Raw genomic sequence first — 8,584 nt, forward strand, 5'->3', positions numbered from 1 at the left:
GGTCTAGGCCTGGCTTCTCTGGCCCACCTGCCATTTCTGCAACTGCCTTATGAGGTGACTGGAGTGGTGGAGAGTTTCCAAACAGTTGCTCCTGCCAATGGTTTCTTTCTCCCCCACCTGCCTAACCAGTGGCCATGCCTGGCCAAGCGAACACAGTTAAAAACTGGAGACTTCCCTGACCTTACAGTTCATTCACAGCTACATTCAGCACTGATAACTGGTGTTTCTCTTACTCAACTCAACCGGAGAAGTCCCTTTCCTACCAACAGCTGGGTTTCTCTCAGCCCTCCGAGTCTGGCTGAGAGAAAAGATTTGAGCAAAACCTTCACACAGGCTACCCTCTATCAAAGCTCACATAAGCAGAACAGTATTCACCAGCAAGGCCCTCCCAAAGTGACATAGGAATCCACTTGGTCTGCAAAGTACACAGCTGTGGTCCAGGTGAGGATCATGTGACCAAGCTCATGAACCTCATCTGTATTGCGCTTCCTCAGGCCCCCAGGGAATCACTCGGGGATGCATTCAGCCACGGAAATTAGTAGCCCTTTCGTCCGTTAACTTCGAAACTCTGTACACCCCAACCTGCTTCTACAGTCAGCCCTCAGCCTGCAGCTGAAATGCTGCTCTCTGCAGGGAATGTTCCAGCTGCCGCTCTGTCCTGCCCTGCGCATTCCCACTGAACCACTTGGCTACTCACTCACATATATCTTCCTCTCTATTGGAATCATCCCCAAGTTTGTCTGCATCTGCTTGCATGGCTAGGCTGTTAGCTGCATGGAGCAGGGATTATACCTGGTCATATGATATGATATGATATGATATGATATGATATGATATGATATGATTTGATATATTATATTATATTAATTATTATATCTTGGTTTTCGGTACAGCTTTTAAACAGTACTCAATCTATTTATTAAGTGAATGAAATTTTAATTAATCAGGTTACCAAACCTTCAAATTCTTGTTCTAATTACACACTCATTAAGTATCATTAATAGTCTCCAAACCAAAAAATAGATCTAGTGTTAAAACAGTTGCTTTTCTAATATCATATATATCCATCTCTTGTGAGCTCCCCCATGAGTTCTGCCCCTGAGCACAACTCCAAGAGGAGACACCATATTTACTAGGGCCATATTTACCAGGAGCCACTTCTGGGGGTCCTGAGGCCCTTCAAAAGAAATGTCAGCTTAGTTTTCCCAAGATGCTTCTCCTTGCCTTGTAGGAAATTGGGCTCATTTTCTGTTTTGAATTCGTACACTTAGAATAGCACTCTGAAATGCAGGGGGTAACAAAGAATAGCAATATGGTGTGTGTCAGTACACAGAGCTATGCACAAAACCTGTCCCCACAAGTTGTCCTCTCCTGTCCTGGGTCCTAAGCCCAATCTCTAAGGACCTCAGAACATCCATTCTGGCTGCGGCTGGCGAGGCTTTGTGTTGATCAGGACAATTCAAGATTTGTCAGCTGGTTGTGGCTGATTATCAAGATGTCCAAACTGGCTCCTTTGCTATGTGTAAGCAATTTAATTCTGAGCCTAATTTTAATCTGTTGTACACTGTCTGTCTGCATCTGCTGTGTTAAAGCCATCATTAGCATTTAAAGGGAGAACTGATGGTATTGATCACTCTTATTAAAACCAAGCAACTGTACAGCCAAGCGAATGAGTAAGCTCTCCAGCCACTGCAGCCCCAGCCAAAGTGGATGTTCTCAGAGCATCAACACAGATGGAAAATGTGACAAGAAAGCAGGGGTGTAAGTGACATCTGCAACAGGCACTTCAAGCCTGCCACCCCACCCTGCCCCACCCCAGGTCCCCAGATTCTGATCTTCTCGAACATAGCCCACTCCATTTGCTTCTGAACGTCCTGCATTTCTTCCAGCTAGCAAACCAAGTCTTCTTGATGTGTTCTGGTGAGTGAGCACATTAAAGAAGAAAGGTTAAGAATCCCCTGTGTTATATAAATGTTGCTCAGGAGCAATTGCATTTTGATTACAGACTCTGTAATAGCTATGGATTGCTGTGTAACAAATTTCCCCCAAGAATTAAAGAATAACTTAAATCCTTATGATCCCATATGGTTTCTATGGGTCGAGAATTCAGGAGTGGTCTTTATGGCTGGCTCTGTTTTTTAGACAGGGTCTTTGTCTTAGGGTTTTTTGTTTTGTTTTGCTATGAAAAGACACCATGACCATGGCAACTCTTATAAGGAAAACATTTAATTGAGGGGCCTCACTTACAGTTTCAGAGGTCCAGTCCATTATCATCATGGCAGGGAGCATGGCAGTGTGCAGGCAGATGCGGTACTGGAGGAATAGCTGAGAGTCCTACATCTTGTAGGCAACAGGAAGTTGACTGACAGTCACGCTGAGGGAACCTTGAGCAAAAGATTCCTCAAAGCCTGTCCCCATAGTGACACACTTCCTCCAACAAGGCCACACCTCCTAATAGTGCCACTCCCTTTGGGGGGCCATTTTCTTTCAAACCACCACAGTCTTGCTGTTTCTTACAGTCCGGTTGTTGGTTGTTTTCTTACTCCTTGTCTCTTTGGGGGCCCACCACCCAGCTCCCAAATAAATCACACATGCTTAATTGTAAATGCTCAGCCTTAGCTTGGCTTGTCGCTAGCCAGCTTTTCTTAACTTTAACTTATCCCATCTATCTTTGGCCTCAAGGCTTTTCCCATTCTATTACTTCTGTAAATCTTACTCTTACTCCTTGGCTTGCTGTGTAGCTGGGGGTCTGGCCCCTGGAGTCCTCCTCTTTCTCTGGCTACTTCTCCCAGATTTCTAATTAATTCTTTCTGCCTGTCAGCCCTGCCCATCCTTTCTCCTGCCTCGCTATTGGCCATTCAGCTCTTTATTCGACCAACAGGTGTTCTAGACAGGCACAGTAACACAGCTTCACAGAGTTAAACAAATATAACATAAGCAAAAGTAACACACCTTAAAATAATATTCCCCAACACACTCCTGGAACTCAGTTTAGTCCAGAGTTGCCTTGAACTTGTGATCCTGCTGCATGCATCCTCTGGAGTGCTGACATTACACTTGTGTCTCATCGTGCTAGGCTGGTCTGAGTTTTTAAAGAAGTATCAATAAAGGATTGAGTGAGCTGCATTCATATGAAGGAGGCAGAAGAACCTGCTCTCAAGATGGTCTGTCTAATGGTACTGGTTGTTGGCAAAATGCCTCAGTCTCCTCCTCTATGTGTATCTTTCCACACATTCTAAAACCCTTGTGATATAGTGGCTGGATTCTTCAGAGAGAGCTATCCAAGAAGATAAGGAGAGACACACTATCTGTTTTGCTTTGCTTCAGAACTCTTGCCCAGTCCTTTCTGGAATATCACTGCTTGCACATGTTAACCTTGTTCAGAAAAGAAGAAAACACCAGGCAGTGAAATTCCTTGGAGGGTCATTTTGTAAGCTGGCTACCATGAACATGTGTTGCTGGAGTTTTTCTGCCTGGCCCACAGTCAGGGCAAATCTCTCTCACCTGCCAGTCCCACAGCCACTCAAACCCGATCAAGTAAACACAGAGACTTATATTGGTTACAAACTGTATGGCCGTGGCAGGCTTCTTGCTAACTGTTCTTACAGCTTAAATTAATCCATTTCTATTAATCTATACCTTGCCACATGGCTTGTGGCTTACCGGTACTTTACAGCTTCCTTGTCCTGATGGCGGCTGGCAGTGTCTCCCTCACCCAGCTTCTTGTCCTCTCTCTTCTCCTCTCTTAGTCCCGCCTATACTTCCTGCCTAGCCACTGCCAATCAGTGATTTATTCATTGACCAATCAGCAACACATTTGACATATAGACCATCCCACATCACTTCCCCTTTTCTTTTCTTAAAAAGGAAGGTTTTAACCTTTACACATCTCTAAAGTTAGCTTGGTATATTTGGGAATTTGGGCGTAGCTTTTCTTACTACTTCCTGCTGGAGGGGGGCGCTGTATCTTCTGGGGAAACAAAGAAAATTTTAGGATCATGGAGTAGTCCGTGAGGCTGTATCATCTGAGCCAGTTGCCTTGAAACGGTTCTGGATGTTGGATCATCTGGGCCATGGTGTCATCGGAGACCTTTCAGGTGGTCTTGGCTGGTCAAACCTGATGTGTCTTAATCTGGAACAAATCCATAGCCTCTTGCTTTCTGTGGAAACAAAAGAGACTCTTTTCCAAAGCAACATATCCTTACATCCAAATTTTGAAGTCAAAGTATCTTTAAAATATACATACTGGTTTAACTCAGCTTCCTTTACAATCAAATATCTCTCTGTAGTTAAGAATCCCAAAGACAACACAATCCAGACTCTCTGTGTAATAGTCATCTCTATGTGGCTTATTTTTTATATTAATTTTACTGTCTCTTTAAAGACTTTATTTTTTAAAACCATGTATTTGTTTCTATACTGTATATATCACCTTTTTTTTTTCTTTCAAGCCTACGTATATTTTACATACATTTTAAACTATTACATCTGAATCTGTCTTATTGTGAATCTGTTGTTTTAAGCTGCAGCCTTCTAAGCCTGAAACGGTGCTGGTGCTGTGGCTACTGGCTCCGCCCACCTCAGCTTCCCAACATGGCGGCGGTATGCTTACCGCCAGCTCTGGGAGCCATCGTGGGTCTATGCTTTTATCCAAGCAGCGTGTAGCCCAGAAACCTCTTTTTTTGTTTTGTACTAGCAAAGGCTAAATCCACCAGACAGCTTAATGTGCCACTTGCAGAGGCCTCATTCCCGCCATACTGCAGGTCGAGCGCGCACGCCAGCAACCCGCCAGTAGCTCAAACCGGCAGCTGCCGCTCATTTGAGAGAGACAATTAGGAAGCTGTTTTTCGCTCCGTTTTAGAATCTTTTTTCTCAGGTTTTAGGTGGAAACTCTTGCCCCACGTTGGGCGCCATTTGTTGCTGGAGTTTTTCTGCCTGGCCCACAGTCAGGGCAAATCTCTCTCACCTGCCAGTCCCACAGCCACTCAAACCCGATCAAGTAAACACAGAGACTTATATTGGTTACAAACTGTATGGCCGTGGCAGGCTTCTTGCTAACTGTTCTTACAGCTTAAATTAATCCATTTCTATTAATCTATACCTTGCCACATGGCTTGTGGCTTACCGGTACTTTACAGCTTCCTTGTCCTGATGGCGGCTGGCAGTGTCTCCCTCACCCAGCTTCTTGTCCTCTCTCTTCTCCTCTCTTAGTCCCGCCTATACTTCCTGCCTAGCCACTGCCAATCAGTGATTTATTCATTGACCAATCAGCAACACATTTGACATATAGACCATCCCACATCAAACATGTACAGTGTCTATGCTCCCCTTCGTAATTTAGAATTTTGGTTTTGCCTCTTTTGCTTGTTTTACATTTTTCCACAATCTATAATTTGAATATGAGCATAGTTCATTTGAACAGCGAGCAGGAAGAGCTAGCACCCTGGACCTGACTTCTCAGCCTCCAGAACTGTGAGAAACTGAAGAACCAACTTGCCTCCATCTTAGGCTTAAAAGGCATCTTATAGTAAAGACAAACTCGGTTCATTTCTGTTTATGATTAAATCTGTTTCTCAAGGATTAGGCTATGTCCCACTTGCAACCTTAACTACAAATGGTTCTGTACTGCCTGTTCTAGGAATGGCAATCATGGCTTTGTTTCAAAAAGTTAATTAAAAAAAACAAAAACCTTTGTTTCGAAAGGGTTGCTGTGGCTACCTTGTTATGACTACCTGTTCTTATGACCACCTTGCAATCATGTCTTTGTTTCAGGAGGTCATTATGATTAACTTGCTATGCTTATGTTCTGTTCCTGGATCCTTACCTATTTTGCCTGCCAAATTCCCCATTTGGAAAGCACCTAACCCTGAGCTATAAGAAGCCTTGTCTTCCTCATATCCAATGCTGACTTCTCACACCCCTCCTTATGGGGAACAGTCCATGTACACGTATACAAATGCTTGCTTTAGTTAATTTGGTCATGATGATTTGGGTCTGGTCTTTCTCTCCCAATCTTTAGATTAACAAACCAAATGTTCCTTTTTGGAACCTAATCTATGACAATTTGTTAGAGTAGCCTGTCCTGCCTGAGACAGTCAGAAATCCTTTACCAACACAGATGGAGCTCAAAAGGAAACACCACCACCACCACCCACCCACCCACCCACCCAGCCAAGTGGTTTGCCTGAGTCTTCACTGAAGAAGCAGGCAAATACCAGAGGAATACCCATAGGAGGCTCATGAGCCTGGCCCTTCAGTTACTCAACTATTGAAACAATAGGCCACAGAGAATAAACTCTCCCCAGGAATCTCACGCTCCAGAAAGAGAACTGCTGACTCTCTTATGCTGGCTAGAGAAGGAATTTGTCTCTCGGGAAGAGCATCTTACACAACCATGGTAACTCGTCAGACCACCTTGAAGAACAGACCAGAGCGCGGACGATGATGAGCAGGAGGACCACACCTTGACCAGGACTGCTTTGTTATACACGCTCCTTGCCCTCTCTTTGTTTGCTTTTACACTTACTTGTTTGTTTGTTTTCTGTGTGTGTGCATGTGGAGGTCAGAGGACACCCGTGGGGAGCAGGTTCTCTCCTCTCACCATGTGGATTCTAGGCATCAAACCCAGGTCATCAGGCTTGGCAGCATGCCCATTTAGCCACTGAGACATTTCGCCAGCCCTTGGTCTCTACGTAAACCCAAACTTCAAGATTGGACCCCAAAACTGGACTTTGGGGTGAACCTCTTTATTTGTTGCTCTTCCAAATGTAGCCACACTAAATACATCTCCTTTATCTGCTTCTCACCATTATTTGTCTCTTTAACTGGTATGTCAGAACAGATGTCCAAGCCTGGCTTGTCGGTGCTCCTAAGTCCGAAGTTTTGGACCCTAAGAACTCCTTTGACATTGGACTGAGGTATGACTCAATGGTAAAGTATTTGCCTGGCATGTGCCAGGCCCTGGGCTGCATCCTTGGCAGTGCCATTCTAGCCTGTTCAAACTCATGGAAAGAGCGCTTCTGGTTACAGTTAGCGTTTACTCATTGTGTGTATGCCAAGCCTGGTTCTACACCCCTTCTTCGTTTAACCACCCAATGCAATGAAGTAGATGCTATGATTGTCTCCATCTTACACTCGAGAAGGTTAGCTGTTTGTCCAAAGTAATTAAAAAAAAAAAAAAAGGAACCATAAGAGGGTAGGACCCACAAAGACTGATGGGTGCTAGAGAATGCCTCGGAATTTGAGATGGCTGGGACGCTAGGCCTTCTCCCCGGTGTTCCTCCATTAATGGAGGTGTCAGTTGTGGCCAGTAGGGAAAGGGCAATAGGTTGTGAGAGATCTGAAGAATGCTTCTTTAGGTTCTTTAGGCTAAGAGAACCTCCAGGGACGATGACTTCCCTAGAATAGGGTATAGACTTCATTCATTCATTCATTATTCTTTTTAGAATATTGTTATTCTCTGCTGTTTAGCTTGTTACAAGGGCAAATTTAAACAAATTATGGTTTAATAACTTTATTTTTCTATAGGATATAGAAGAACTATACCAGGAAAGCAATGTAGATAAAAATTTGTCTGATGTCTTTATTTGTGAGTTCATTGCAAAAGGATTTTTACTTAAATCTTAAAAAAAAAAAAAAAAGCTGTCAGTGGCCCCCACTTTTAATCCCAGGACTCAGGAAGTAAGGCAGGTGGATCATTGTTGAGTTTGAGGTCACCCTGGTGTACATAACAAGCTCCAAGCTAGCCATGGCTGTATAGTGAGAATTTGTCTCAAAAGAAACAAGAAAAATAAATAAATAAAAACAAAACCCCAGAACTTAAAAATCTTTTAAGAATCTTAAAAAACAATGGATTGCAAAATTTTATAAACTAGGGCATAAACAATTTAAAATAATGTTAAATTTAACACCCACTTTCTGTAAGGTCCTGTGAAGGACTCCCTTTCTAAAGATACCGCCGGAAGGAACTGGGGATCAGTGAGCATCGTTGTCCCGTCAGGGTCAGACACATACTTGCAACAGGCCTTTCTTTGGACCACCAGCTCCCAAATAATGACACGGAGACTTATTAGTTATGAAAGCTTGGCCTTAGCTTAGGCTTGTTCCCAACTAGCTCTTGAAACTTTAATTAATCCGTTTATATTAATCTACATTCTGCCATGTGGCTCATTATGTCTCCTCAATACCATGTCCGACTTCCTCCATGTTTGCTGCCGAATCCCTTCCCCCTTCCCCGCCTCTCAGATTCTTCCTAGAGTTCCTGTCTCTGCTTGGAAGTCCCACCTATCCATCTAGCTATTGGCCATTCAGCTCTTTATTAAACCAATCAGAAGATGTCTTAGGCAGGTGAGGTAAAACAGCAACACATCTTCACACAGTGTAATCAAATATCCTGCAACACATACTAAAGGTCACACAAGCCACCAGGTGTGGTGGTACCTGCCTGCAATCTAGTGTGAGACTGAGGCAGGAGCATCTTAAGTTCAAACTCAGCCTGGAGTACACCACAGAGTAAGGCCTTGTCTCAAAACATGATGAAATGGGATTGATTTTGTTTATATTTAGTTTATAAATGCATCAGGGT

Source organism: Peromyscus californicus, unplaced genomic scaffold (genome assembly GCF_007827085.1).
Source record: "Peromyscus californicus insignis strain IS unplaced genomic scaffold, ASM782708v3 Scaffold_7__1_contigs__length_154581171, whole genome shotgun sequence".
Lineage (NCBI taxonomy): Eukaryota > Metazoa > Chordata > Mammalia > Rodentia > Cricetidae > Peromyscus > Peromyscus californicus.